Source organism: Natrix helvetica (assembly GCF_964273705.1).
Source record: "Natrix helvetica genome assembly, chromosome: 1".
NCBI lineage: Eukaryota > Metazoa > Chordata > Lepidosauria > Squamata > Natricidae > Natrix > Natrix helvetica.
Window position 1 is genome coordinate 133287305 of NC_138548.1, and position 13021 is coordinate 133300325.

The window sequence follows — 13021 nt, forward strand, 5'->3', positions numbered from 1 at the left end:
TCAATGTTTTTCTGAACAAAAGAGAAAAAAATGGTCACCACAAACCTCTGACACCAAGACAGTAATCGTTATACACTGGAGCTGGAGTGGAGAGGAAGAACCACTGCAAAAAAAGGTTGTAAAAAAGGGTCATAAAATCAGTCAGGCTCCATTAAAGACTACCTGTAAAACAGGGTGCAGCTTGTTCAAATAACTAATATTGCAAATTAGCTTTAATTTCAGAATAACAGAGTTAGAAGGCCTTCCGGTCTAAACCCCTGCTCAGGCAGGAAACCCTATATCATTTCATACAAATGATTGTCCAGGGACGTGTGGTCAGGGGAGGCAGGGGAGGCAGAGCCTCACCGCTCTCATCATGAAAAAAAAAAGGGAAAAGGGAAAAGGCGCTGAGGAGCTTCTGCACACATGGTCCGGGAATGTGTGCAGGAGGCTCCTCTAGCCTCAGCCTCCCTCCTGCACATGTGGTCCCATTCCCCAACTTCCTGAGTCAACATGAAGGGGACCGCGGAGCGTGAGCCGTGATCCCATGGAGCGGGCTCCGTGGTCCCCTTCATGTTGACTCAGGAGTCAGGAAGGAGGGGAATGGGACCACGTGTGCAGGAGGCTGAGGCAGCTTAAGCCTCCTGCACACATGGTCCCATTCCCTGCCTTCCTGAGTCAACATGAAGGGGACTGTGGCTCGCACTGATGACGTCACCAGCCTCACCAGCCATAAATCTCACCGCACGTCACTGTGATTGTCCAATCTATTCTTTAAAAACCTCCAGTGTTGGAGCACTCAAAACTTCTGGCGGCAAGTCATTCCACTGATTAATTGTTCTGTCAGGAAATTTCTCCGTAGTTTTAGCTAAGTTCTCTCCTTGATTAGTTCCCCTCCATTGCCCCTTGTCCTGTCTTCTGGTGCCTTGGGAGGTTGACCCCATCTTTGTGGCAACCCCTTAGATATTGGAACACTGCTATAATGTTACTCCAAGTCTTTCTTTTCATTAAACTAGGCATACCCAATTCCTGTAGCCCTTCCTCTCCAATAGTAATTGAAAATTACTATTTTCAACATGATAACAAACCATGTTTAAGCAATCCTCTTATTCTCATTCTCCCACAGTTATAAATTACTATTTAACTTTATAGCTAGGTAAAAGCAGTATCCCTGCCCCTCAACAGCCATTTTAAATGAAGAATGTATACTACATTTATGTGGCCTGCAACTTGATTCATCAAACAATCTAAAGGAGCAAAATGTAATAAATGTTTATTATGAAATGGCTACAGCATTTACATTTTGAAGTGGGCAGCATGCTGAAGATCATGGTTCCTGTGGGGCCTCTACTTAGTCACTGACCCAAGGAGCTCCTTGGATTGCTGAGTTGCTGAGGGAAATATAGTAATGGTAGCAGAAAACCAGAAGTGAGCATGACTAAACCCTGGCAAGAGTACGTGATTAATCTCCACGGTGATATTAAGAACCGCAAAGTATCAATTCTTCTTCATACTGTTCAAAGTATCTCGATCCTTTTAGGAAAAAAATGGGCAGGTGGGTACAACAGATGAATCCGTGGAGTTCTTTGTTGCTAAGGTGGCTGGGGTAGACACCAATTGGACAGAATCCACTGTGGTGAGTGGGCTATTTTATGTATTAATCTGGGGCTTTTCAGAGATGATTGAGCCTGAGGTAGTAGATGGGACTTCTTTGTGGCTTACTTTTTGCTGGCTATGGGTTCGACTGAGATATTTTCTGGCTCCTTTCTGTGTTCCTCAGAGCAGCCTTCCCCTTTCATACATCCTCCACAATTTCCTCCACTGTAGCATGGTTTTTATTATATTTTCCAGGATTTCAGCAAGTTTCTTATGGGAGACATTGTCCAAAGCCATCCTTATGAGAAATAAGGTGTTGGAGGCCAATATATCTGGAAAGGAAGGTTAATGTAACATTTATGTCTGTTGTACTACAGTAATTGTTCATCTTTACCATTCCTCCTTTTCATCTAAGAGCGATGAATCAGCGTATGTGTTTGGCCATCACACTGCTTCAGCATTCTTAAATTGGCTGCCACATGAGCTGGTTTTTTGGTTATATAAACAATCAAGCCAGAGCACTGTTTCACGAGAAAGCAGTGATGACAGGAGAAAGCAATGCTCAATAGTTGGAAGGACATCCACCCTCCATCAGTTACGCAACAGTGTGAAGAGCTTTCCTTTCTTTTCTATCTTTGGGCAAGCACTGCACTACGGAAAGCCCCAATAAAGAATTATTGAGATACTTGAACAGCACATACTAATGGAGATGTTTACTTTCACATTGTTTCCTCTTTTACCATAAGTAACGGTGAAGACTTGATCTTGTTGAGAATGTTTCCTGGGAATCAGAGAGAGGAGTTTTGCCATTGCCTTCTTTCAGGATGTGTTTCCAACTTCCCAATCTAGCTGCAGCCTTGAGATTTTCTGATCTTCTTCCAACCAAGTCCTATTGGGATCCAATCCTGCTTGGTATTTATTTATTTAAATATTTATTTATTTAACTGCCTATTTTATACCAAACTCTGGTAATAGAATAGAATAGAATAGAATAGGTTTATTTGGCCAAGTGTGATTAGACACATAAGGAATTTATCTCTGGTGCAAATGCTCTCGGTGTACATGCAAAGCAACAGAGTAGTAATCACAATAATCATAATAATACCAATAAGAGGAGGCAGTAAAGAAGATAAGAAGGATAATAATAATGCTACAGCTGTACAGCATGGGTAAATGTACATAGATATACAACCATACAACATGGGTAAATGTACATAGATATGTGAGAATTAGGTGTTCAGCAGAGTGATGACATGAGGGACTAAACTGTCCTTGTGTCTAGATGTTTTGGCATACAATGCCCTATAATGGTGTCCCAAAGGGAGGAGTTGAAACAATTTATATTCAGGATGTGAGGGGTCTGTAAATATTTTCTCAGCCCTCTGTATGACTTATGCAACATGCAGGTCTTCAATGGAAGGCAGGCTGGATGCAATTGTTTTTTTCTGGAGTCCTAGCTATTTGTTGGAGTCCATACCTGTCCTGTTTGGTTGCTGTACCAAACCACACAGTTTATACAAATAACAGACTCAATAATTCCTCTGTAAAACTGTATTAGCAGCTCCCGGGGCATTGTGAATTTCCTGAACTGACTCAAGAAGAACATTCTTTGTTGTGCTTTTTTAATGATGGTTCTAATGTTAGGTGTCCATTTCAAATCCTGGAAGATGATAGAACCCCAAAACTTGAAGGAGTCTACTGCTGATACTCTGTGGTCAAATATAGTAAGAGGTGATAAAATACAAGGGCTCCTCCTAAAAATCCACTCTCATCTCTGCATTAAGCATGTTCAGCTCCAGATGGTTCCAGCTGCACCACGGGGCTAGTTGTTCAACCTCCCGTCTGTATGCAGACTCATCCCCATCTTAAATGAGACCGACGACTGCTGTATCATCTGCAAACTTCAGTACTTTAACAGGGGGATCCCTAAAGATGCAATCATTGGTATAGAGAGAGAAGAGCAATGGAGAGAGCACCCAGCCTTGAGGGGTGCCAGCGCTAACTGCCCATGTATTAGATGTAATCTAAGTAAACTAAAGAACCACCAATAATAAAGCAACATTAAAACCTTATTAAAACTATTAAAACCATTCTTCTTATTATTCTTGTGCCATATCTTAGCAATCACGTTGCCAATCCTATTTTATCAACAGACACACGGAAAAGTGCTGTTGAGTTTTGTCCAAACCAGTCCCTTAGGTTTTTAAGCAATGTTGCTCTTCTTCTGCCTGGACCTCATTTGCCTTCAGTCTTTCAGTGGAAGATTAAGTGAAGGATGCCATATTTTTCCAGGTGTCGAATTACATGCCCAAAATATTCCAACTTTTGTTTTTCTTTGGTTAAAACCATAAACGTTAAAAACAAAAACTTGATCCCAAGTTAAGCTCAGGTTAATGCAGTCACCTAAACTAGCTTGGGGGAAAAGCCTTCAGATCTTCAGTGTTTTTCAGAAGACTAAGAGAGTGGAGGCCTACTGAATTTCAGGTGGAAAAGCTTTCCATGGGGCTGCTGGAATGCTTCCTAGCTCCATAAGGTGGCAACGCAGGGGTGAAATGCTACCGCTTTGGACCCGTTTGCCCAAACCGGTAGTAAAAAATGCTACCGGTTCGCCCAAACCAGTAGCAAAAAAATTTCTGATGATCAGTGGAGATGCGCAATTTATATTAGCTAGAATCGTCGGATTTCCTGATTTCTAGCTCACCCAAATCGCATGGCACAGTGAATCCCCTCCTTTGCTGTTCTACTTACCCTTGGAAGGCTTCAAAATGTTCCTACTTTAGTGCTGCGCAGGTGCGCCTCAAGCATGCCTGCACGCAAAGCACATATTCGGTAGCAGACTAACTGAACCAGTAGCAGACTTCAGAGTATGTCACTGTTGTGGCAATGTGTAAAGGAAGGGACTAGGAGCATGCCCATCCTATCTAATTTGGAAAAGGGATAGATGTTCTTAGGAAAGTCCTACAGAAAGCTGGCCTGTGCCATATAGGGTTTAAAGGTAATAATAGAGGTATTACATAGGTAAACATAGGGGCATCCATCATTGCACATGACACAGCGTTCTGGAACAGTTGTAGCTTCTGAGTAGTCTTTAAGGGCAGCCCCATGTAGAGTGCATTGCAGTAATCCAAACAAGACAAGACCAAGGCGTGAGCGACCATGAGCAAGACCTCCCAGTCCAGGAAAAGTGCAATTGGCATGTGTGGAAAGCCTCTTCCCCAGACACGGTTGCCACAGGCCCCTTGAGTAGCAGCCCTGAGTCTAGGGTGGACCTCTAAATTATGTATCAGCATAGCCCAGGAGAGTATCGCCCTGTCCAGAGTCAAAAATGAAACATCATCTGGGGCAGATGTGGGGAAGGGGAGGCAAAAGCCCACAGCACTTGTCTTGTCAAAGTTGAGACAAAGCAGGTTCCTGCCCATCCAGATTCTCACAGCTTCCAGGCACCCAGCTAGCACTACCATAGCGTCCTTTGTCTGGCTAGGGATGGAGAGATATAATTGGGTATCAGCCGATGTTACTGGACCCCATACTGGATGGTTTCACGTAGAAGCTAAAAAGGAGAGGCCTTGCAGTGGCCTAGGGCTCAACCACTCCTCTCCTCCCAAACAGTCTCAGAGAAGTCCAGAAGGGTCCAAAGCAGTGTTGAAATTCATTTTTTTACTACCAGTTCTGTGGGTGTGGCTTGGTGGGCATGGCAGGGGAAGGATACTGTAAAATCTCCATTCCCACCCCCACTCTGGGGCCAGCCAGAGGTGGTATTTGCCAGTTCTCTGAACTACTCAAAATTTCCACTACCGGTTCTCCAGAATCTGTCAGAACCTGCTGAATTTCACCCCTGGTCCAAAGGGTTGTTTCACCTCTATCCTGAACCTTCCACTGGTCATTGACAAGTGTGACCAATGCTGTTTCAGTGGGGTACCCTGGCTTGAACCCAGGCTGGCAAGGGACAGAATAATCCACTTACTGTTAAAGCCAACTAATTTAAATATTAATAATTCAACTGTATAATGAGACAGAAGCCTTTATTGATTGATGTATTTTTATTTATTAAGTTGACACATCATCAACTGCATTTGGACCCGTGGCAGTTGACAAGACCGAAACATCTGTTACAGGGAAGAAAAATTTTGATCTGTATGTGAGCAGAAGAAGCTTCTTGGATGAGAAGCCAAATGTCTTCAAAGAAAAAAACCAGAAAGTCCAGTTGCCTCTTGGGACAATCATGCCCTGGACATCTGTATGCAAAAGTTTTGAGTGTCAACTTTTCCTATTCATTTCTCCCCTTATTATTTTCCTCTGGCACTCACAAACTTAAAATAGAGGCACACACAACTCCAAGGAAGCCATCAAACAAGGTCACCTGGCAACTGTTTAAGAAAAGAAGTTGCTACTGCTGGAACCCCCTTACCCACAAAAGAAAACTACATCCCACCAGGGCCGCCAACAGCAGGGGTTCATCCCAAACTCACTCAAGCCAATCGGTGAGAGTTGGGAGATGGGATTCTGGGACCTCCTCGAGAACTTCTGGGGAGCTTTGTCGTCTTCTAGCGCCTTCGAACTTCGCAACGTTTCGCTTGGCCGGCTGCCCAAGTGATCTGTGCCGTGGCCAAAGTGTGTGTGTGTGTGTGTGTGTGTGTGTGTGTGTGTGTGTGTGTGTGTGAGAGAGAGAGAGAGAGAGAGAGAGAGAGAGAGAGAGAGAGAGAGAGAGAGAGAGAGAGAGAGAGAGAGAGAGAGAGAGAGAGAGAGAGAGAGAGAGAGAGAGAGACCCACTCTTCTAGGGGGAATCTTCTTGTTCTTCCAAGCGCAATTCGAGATGCTTAATTCCCGCTGCGCCGGCTCCTTTTTCCGCCTCTTCTCCCCTCTCACCCCCTCCCCTCTGGGCCACTCGCGGCACCTCCTTTCCCCTCCGGTATGCGAGGAAGGCCGCCTCTCTGGAAGAGCTAATGGTGCAGTTGACTTCAGGGCGGGGAGGAGGAGGAGGAGCAGCCGCCGCCGAGGATTAGAATGAAAACAGATCAGTCAATGGATTTGGGTTCCGGAGATCATCTGACTTGAGTTAACCAAACCCCAACTGGGTTTCAAAAGTTGGGAGAGAGAGAGAGAGAAAGAGAGAGAGAGAGAGAGAGAGACGGACGGAGTTTCTTTTCTCCTCCCCTTTAGTTCGCCCCCCTTTTCTTTTCTTTTCTTGTTTTTTTGAACTTTCCTCAATTGGCGGTGGGCGAAAACAGAACTCTCCCTCTCCTCCTCCTCCTCTCCGTCCGCCTTCATTCTCCCCCGAGCGTGCGTGTATTGATGTCCTACGCAGGGATGATGGATGGCAGAAGGGCAGAAATACGCCAGCAGCAGGGGCGCTCGACACTTTTTTAAACTCTCCCAGCCTCCCCCCTCTTTCCACCTCCCCCCCGGCGATCATCAATGAGCCTCGGAGCGGGAGAAAGAAGGGGAAAGAATCCGCGCGAGCGTCGGGAAGGGCCGGCAGCAACAACAGCAGCAGCAGCAGCAGCGACTTCGCCTTTCTTTAAAACAAGACGGGGGCCAGAGAGACGGAGCACAAAAAGGAAGCCCGGCCAGCGAACCCCACTCGCTCTTCCGCGCCCCTGAAGTGGACGATGGGGAGCCGGGCTCGTCGCCCTGCTGTGGAGCCGGAACAGCCGCTGGCCGCCTGAAAACTTCTCGTTAGGGGTAAAGTCGCAGAGACGCTCGTGACTTTTTTTGGGGGGGCGGGGGTCCCGGCGTTTGGGCATTTATCGTGGGGAGGGGCTGGAGGGGACGCAGACGCGGCTTCCCGAGCGGAGAAGTGAGATCGTGGACGGGGGAGAAACACGCGTTTTCCCGCCTCCTCTTCTCGCGTGGGTGTGACGGCCCAGAGTGGGGGGGGGGAAGTTGGGGCAGGACCCTCACACACACAAACACACCTCGCAAAAATAGGTTGCAGCGCGGAGAAAGAAGCGACTCCAAAAACTTAGCGGCCGCGCCTGGCTGCCCCGCTGCAGCCGAAAGAGAGCGAGTTAGCCGGGAGCAAGTGGGACAGGAGAGGAGAAGGGAGTGGGAGGGAAGGCGAAGTGGCTAGGCCCGATCCGGCCGTAATGTGAAGCCGAGCGAAGGGAGAAGCCCACCTCCCGTCCCGCCGGCCTTCTGCAGCAGAGGGGCTGGTGGGGGAGCACAGAGGTCTCCGCGGCTTCCCTTCCCTTCTCTTCGCGGGCAGATCGCCTTGAAACGGCCTCAGGTAGAGAGTCCGCTGGTCCATTCGGTGGAGCTCTCCGCTTTTGCCCAATTTTGCAAGGATTCAGCGGACGCTGCCTTGGGATGTGTGTGTGAGAGAGAGGGAGAAAGAGAGAGAAAGGTCGTCCCGCACTTTGCCTGCCAAGCGTCTTCGGGGGCGCCCCGGGACTGTAGTTTCCGGCTACTTTGGACCGAGTGGCAGGATGCGTGTTGCGCCCCTGTGTGAGTGAGTGTGTGCAGCTGCTTGGGATGATGCTTTCTCTGAAGTGCGTGCGGCGATCTAAGGCGGCAACCTCGTGGCACTGTGATGTAACAGCCTGACAGTCACTTCTGTTGCAACGCAAGGTTTATTTTTGTATATTTCCAGAGACAGGAGAGAACGTGGCCGAAGTTCCTGTAGGCTTATTCCCTGGGTGTGTGGGTTGGGGAGTGGAGGAAGGAAGAGGAGGAAAGAAAAAGAGAGGGAGGGAGGGACAGGGGGAAAGAGAAAGAGAGGGAGGGGGAGGGGGAAAGAGAAAGAGAGGGAGGGAGAGGGAGGGAGAGGGGGAAAGAGAAAGAGAGGGAGGGGAGACAGAGGGAAGGAGAGGGGGAGAGAAAAAGAAAGAGGGGTGAAGGAAGAGGGGGGAGGGAGAGAGAGACCCCTCTGGATACGAGTTAACTCCACGCACTCGCCTCCCAGCCACGATGTTTTCTTTCCCCCCACCCCTTCCCCACCATCCCATCCTTCTCCGGTCCCCGAAGCTATCTTTCAGCAAGTATATTTGCGAAGGAATTTCAACCATCCACCTCTGCAACTTGATCCGCGTGTGTCGGGGAGCGGCGTGGAGCGAACTGGGCGCCAATCCTATTAAGGGTTTGAAAGAGCAAAGGGGGGAGATTCTCTCTTTCTCCCCCCCCCCCTTACCTCGGGGCTGAAAACAATTGCAAAGAGAAGGAACTCAATTCGTCAGGGTGCCAGTCTCGACCGCAAAACGCACCCGCGCTCGATCGCTATCATTTGCTGGGGTTTCCCTGTTAAAAATATCCAGTCTCGGCGGAACTGCACACTTTTTCTTTTTTCTTTTGCCTCCAAGGGTTGCTCGAGGCGCTGTTAGACTTGCGCTTTACTTAACTAGAAGTCGGGCCGAGATTGGAAACTCTTAGCGGTCAGCGCCCGCAAAAGAAGACGATGAATAATAGCCAGGGGCCTCTTGTACCTTTCCTTCTCTAGGGAGCTGAGGTTTGGAGGCAGCTGTGGGCTTTGTAAAGTTGTGCAAGGAGAGAGATGCTGAGAAGTTTTGGGCTGTTTTAAGCCTGGAACATCTGGCAACATAAAGAGTTTAGTTTCTCATTAAGTTTATCTCATCTATACATGTGGCTTGCAACAAAAACAACTTTTTCGCACCATCGGTCACCTTTCATCATAAAGGCCACAAAACTAACTGTTTTGGACAAAGTTACATAGCAGAGAAAATGAAAACAAGTGAAGACTTAAGAAGTAGGAAAGATTCTTCTGCACTTGAATGGGAAGTCTAACTTTCTCTTAGAGTAGTGTATATACCCACAATATTGTGATAAACTACGCTACCCTTTGTAATTTATTTAATGTCAGCTTACTCATCAGGAAGTCCAATATTCCCCCCCCCCATGAGCGTTTCTTTCTAACAAGTGTAAGAGACAGCAACATGATAACAAATCAGAATGCGTTTAACATAATAAAACGGAGATTAGGTAAACTTTGGCAGTTCGCTCATTACAGAATAGAGAAATGAATCACTAGCATAGGCTGAAACCTATGAAGTTTCAACTTTTAAATCCTTAACACACTTCGTTTATGTTGATTTCTTTGATTTTATATAGTTTCTAAAATACTGGGTCTAGGTACACTTTTTCAGCTTTGGGTTTTGAAGTTCATATACTATTGACTGCTGCCAATAAAAAGAGCAGTTGTAAAAAAAGAATTACTCTCTTTTTTATGCAATTGGGTCTCATGGCCAAGAATTCAAAAGTAAACGTTTCTCTTGCCTGCTGCATAAAATAGCATTTAAACAAATATTGTATTGGCATGTCCCTTGGACCCTATGCCAAAAGGATAGAGTAAATAAACGCTAAAATCCAAAATATACAGAAAGGGGAAAAACTGATTTCTTGCAAAGCTGCATGGATCTCATCTGCTTGTTCTAGCTCCCTTAAATTTCAGTGAATCCCTTTTTTTGTGATTTTCTGTGTACCAGGCTGAAGGTAAAGCAAATTTGTGTGTGTGTGTGTGTGTGTGTGTGTGTGTAAAGCAAATCAAATTACTTTCGTTCACTTGGAAAATATTTTTTTACAGATATCGGAGGTTTTCCTAGCTGCAAATGTTCATTGCACATCGTTTGCACACCAGTGTCTAACTCTGAGTTTGTGTGTGTGGTTTTTAAAGTTTGCCTGAAGTGATTTACATTTTGCCCAATGTGCAAGGAAGTGGTGACGACACCTGCCTTTGACTTTTCCTCAAAATAAATGACACTTACAATGTAATATCTCATCGGTATGGTCTTTTCTCTCATGCTTGCATCTCAAGGAAGTTACTCTCAGTGGAACTTTTTGTGGGACAATTAAACCTAAGGCAACTTTCCAAAATTCATGCCAAGAAAATTGCAGGGACTCTACATGTATAATCTTTCTAAAGGCTTTAGATAGGCTGCCCATAATTTTTAGAAAATAGAACTGTTTCTTCTACCTGATAATCACTGTTTTCTCTTTAGTGGCTTTTTTCATTCTGTGGTGTGGCTTTTCCCAAAGAGATAATCTTTGAAAATGCGGGTGTGGTGAAAGAATAATTTGATCCTGAATTCACTTGTATGTCTACTTTGAAATGCCTAGAAATGTTAACTGCTCTGCAAAAGAAAATATGTCCTCAGGAAGATGGGTTCCAGCTTCTTTTTCATATCCTTCTTTCTTAACATCCAGGAGGGGATATAGGTGGAGGTATTTCCATGTTTTTATGTGTGTGTGTGTGTGTGTGTGTGTGTGTGTAAGTGATGTTTGCAGGCAGTTATGTTCATTTAAAAAATAAGGTGAAATATTCAGGCCCTTTCCTGTTGTTGTTTTTCCTCTTTTCTCCTATTAGGTTGTCTTAGATTGGGGTGATTAATCGATGCATGATACATCTAGTAGTGCTAACCTATATGCAGAAGTTTTATTTTTGGAATTCTGATAAACTTGAGACAACATAGTATAAAGCTAGTGCAGGATGACAATACTGGAAAAGCAAGCTGAATAGTTACCAAAAAATAAATAAATAGGTAAAGAAGCGGACAGTGGAGGAATTGTATTGTGGGTTTAGCGTACTCTTTAAAACTATCTGGAGGTGCTGCAGCATAATCCTTTTTTCCCCCTGTATCATCTGTTGATCTTAAGCTTGTATGGCATTCTGAGCAAATGCAAAGGAGTTGTCAGTTTTACCATATTACTTTCCCACAAGGTAAAAAAAATCGTTGACTACACGGGGGAATTCTCTGTCAAGTATTCATTGCATTGCATCTTATTGCAGAAATACATTATGTAAAATGTAATGCACTTTTTTTAAAAAAAAAATTACTTGTTTTGGGTTATAACTTGTGGTGGCTCTTCTAGAGTTACAGGACAGGGGAGGAGGCTGAAAGTGTTGGTTAATTACAAAGCTTCCTTAGCCAGATTAATATGTATCAAGAGTTTTTGGTTTTATTTAAGGCATAGAATATCTTGACTTTTTTTGGGGGGGGGATAGCCTTGAACATATATACTTTTAAAGGGGCAACTCCTCTTACCAGAGCAATCGCTTCCTGAGACATCCAAAGCATTTATAGAAGCTGAATAAATGTTGCTAAGCTCCTCGCTCAACTTCTGGTGGCCTACTGTAAGCCAGTTGTTTGCACTGTGTCCTGAAAGATACACAAATCCTTCAAGCTTTTTGTATTCTCAGAAGTGCCTTGTTCACAACAGAGTTTCCAGGACAGATTAGCAAAGAAAGCAAATGCAGCGAGCAGCTTTCCAAAACTCTCTCTGTGTATTTGTGTAGCAAATACCCAACTGTTGCTTTCCTTAGAGTGAGCACACTTCACCATCTCACCAAAAGATTTTTGAAGGAGCAGGTTAAAAAAAGAGCTTATTTGGAATGCCCCTTCTTTTAAAATGTGGTTATTATCTAATTATGGCTCCAAGCCTTCTCTGACACTTACTGGGCTGTGAATGTTTGCTTGTAAGCTGCGGGGTTTGGCTATCCAGATTTTTGTGAATGAAGTAGATTGCTTTGTGTTAATTTGCTTGAAAAGTGTTTGACATATCCTCAACATTAGGGTGACTACGGAAAAGAATTGGACTTTATTTGTTAACATTTTGAAAGGTAAACTCTTTAGGGTCAATTACTTCTTTAACACACAAAGCCATAAAGACAACAAAATTCCTATTTAAAAATGGCTATCATAATTGTATCTACTTATTGGATACTTACTATGTGATGCTTGCACTTAAAGATAATACCCAGAAGCCGATAAGTTATATATATATATATATATAAACACACAAATATATATATGGCATAACTGAGTGAAACCATTTATTTAAACCTTGAAGAATGTTTATTGAAATTTAGTTTTTGGTGACCTTGGCTATCCAGAATAACAGGGCCAGAGATTTATAGAAACACAGAATAGAGTTTCCCCTTGAAACAAATTACAAAGTATTGTTATTCCTGTTATTAGTATTACTATTACTTAGTTCCATTCATTCATTGAATGAAATAAGACAGGCTAAAATTCTAGATGCTGATTTTCTGCTCCTTCCTTTTCAGTCATTTCTCTCATCTGAAAGGCTTTTAAAAAGAAACCTTACCCTGATTGAAGACTTTTTCTGCCCCTTTGCTGCTAAAAAGAGTAGGTGGGAACAGAACCCACATTAATTTTGTGCATGGGGGAGGTTAAGCTTTAAGCAGGCTCTGAAGTTTTGGGTTAACTTGAATAGGTTAATGTTTTTTTTAAAAAAAAGGGAGAAAAAAGAACACACATTGGTGGGAAGTGTGTTTTAACTCTGAGTGCCCGATCCCATCCATTAGCATAAGAAAACCAGTTTTAGTGCATTTACTATTGTATTGACTGAAGAGTTCCAACAGTCAGGAGGAGAAAGAAAGTGAAAAGCTGTAAAGAAATGATGGCCTATTCAAATTCTTCAGCGGCCCAAAGCTCTGGTCCTCTGGCTCTGAAATCAGGATCTGCCTTTTATCTCC

At 44.3% G+C, this 13021-nt stretch overlaps 1 protein-coding gene across 1 annotated transcript in view; it reads left to right on the forward strand.

The window, feature by feature from the left end:
• Positions 1 to 6742: 6742 nt before the first annotated feature.
• GLI2 (GLI family zinc finger 2) overlaps positions 6743 to 13021 on the forward strand; it is a 270161-nt gene continuing 263882 nt past the window's right edge. The window contains exon 1 of the mRNA XM_081968304.1: positions 6743 to 7257. The gene's annotated coding sequence lies outside the window, so the exon portion shown is untranslated. The remainder of the gene's footprint in view (positions 7258 to 13021) is intronic.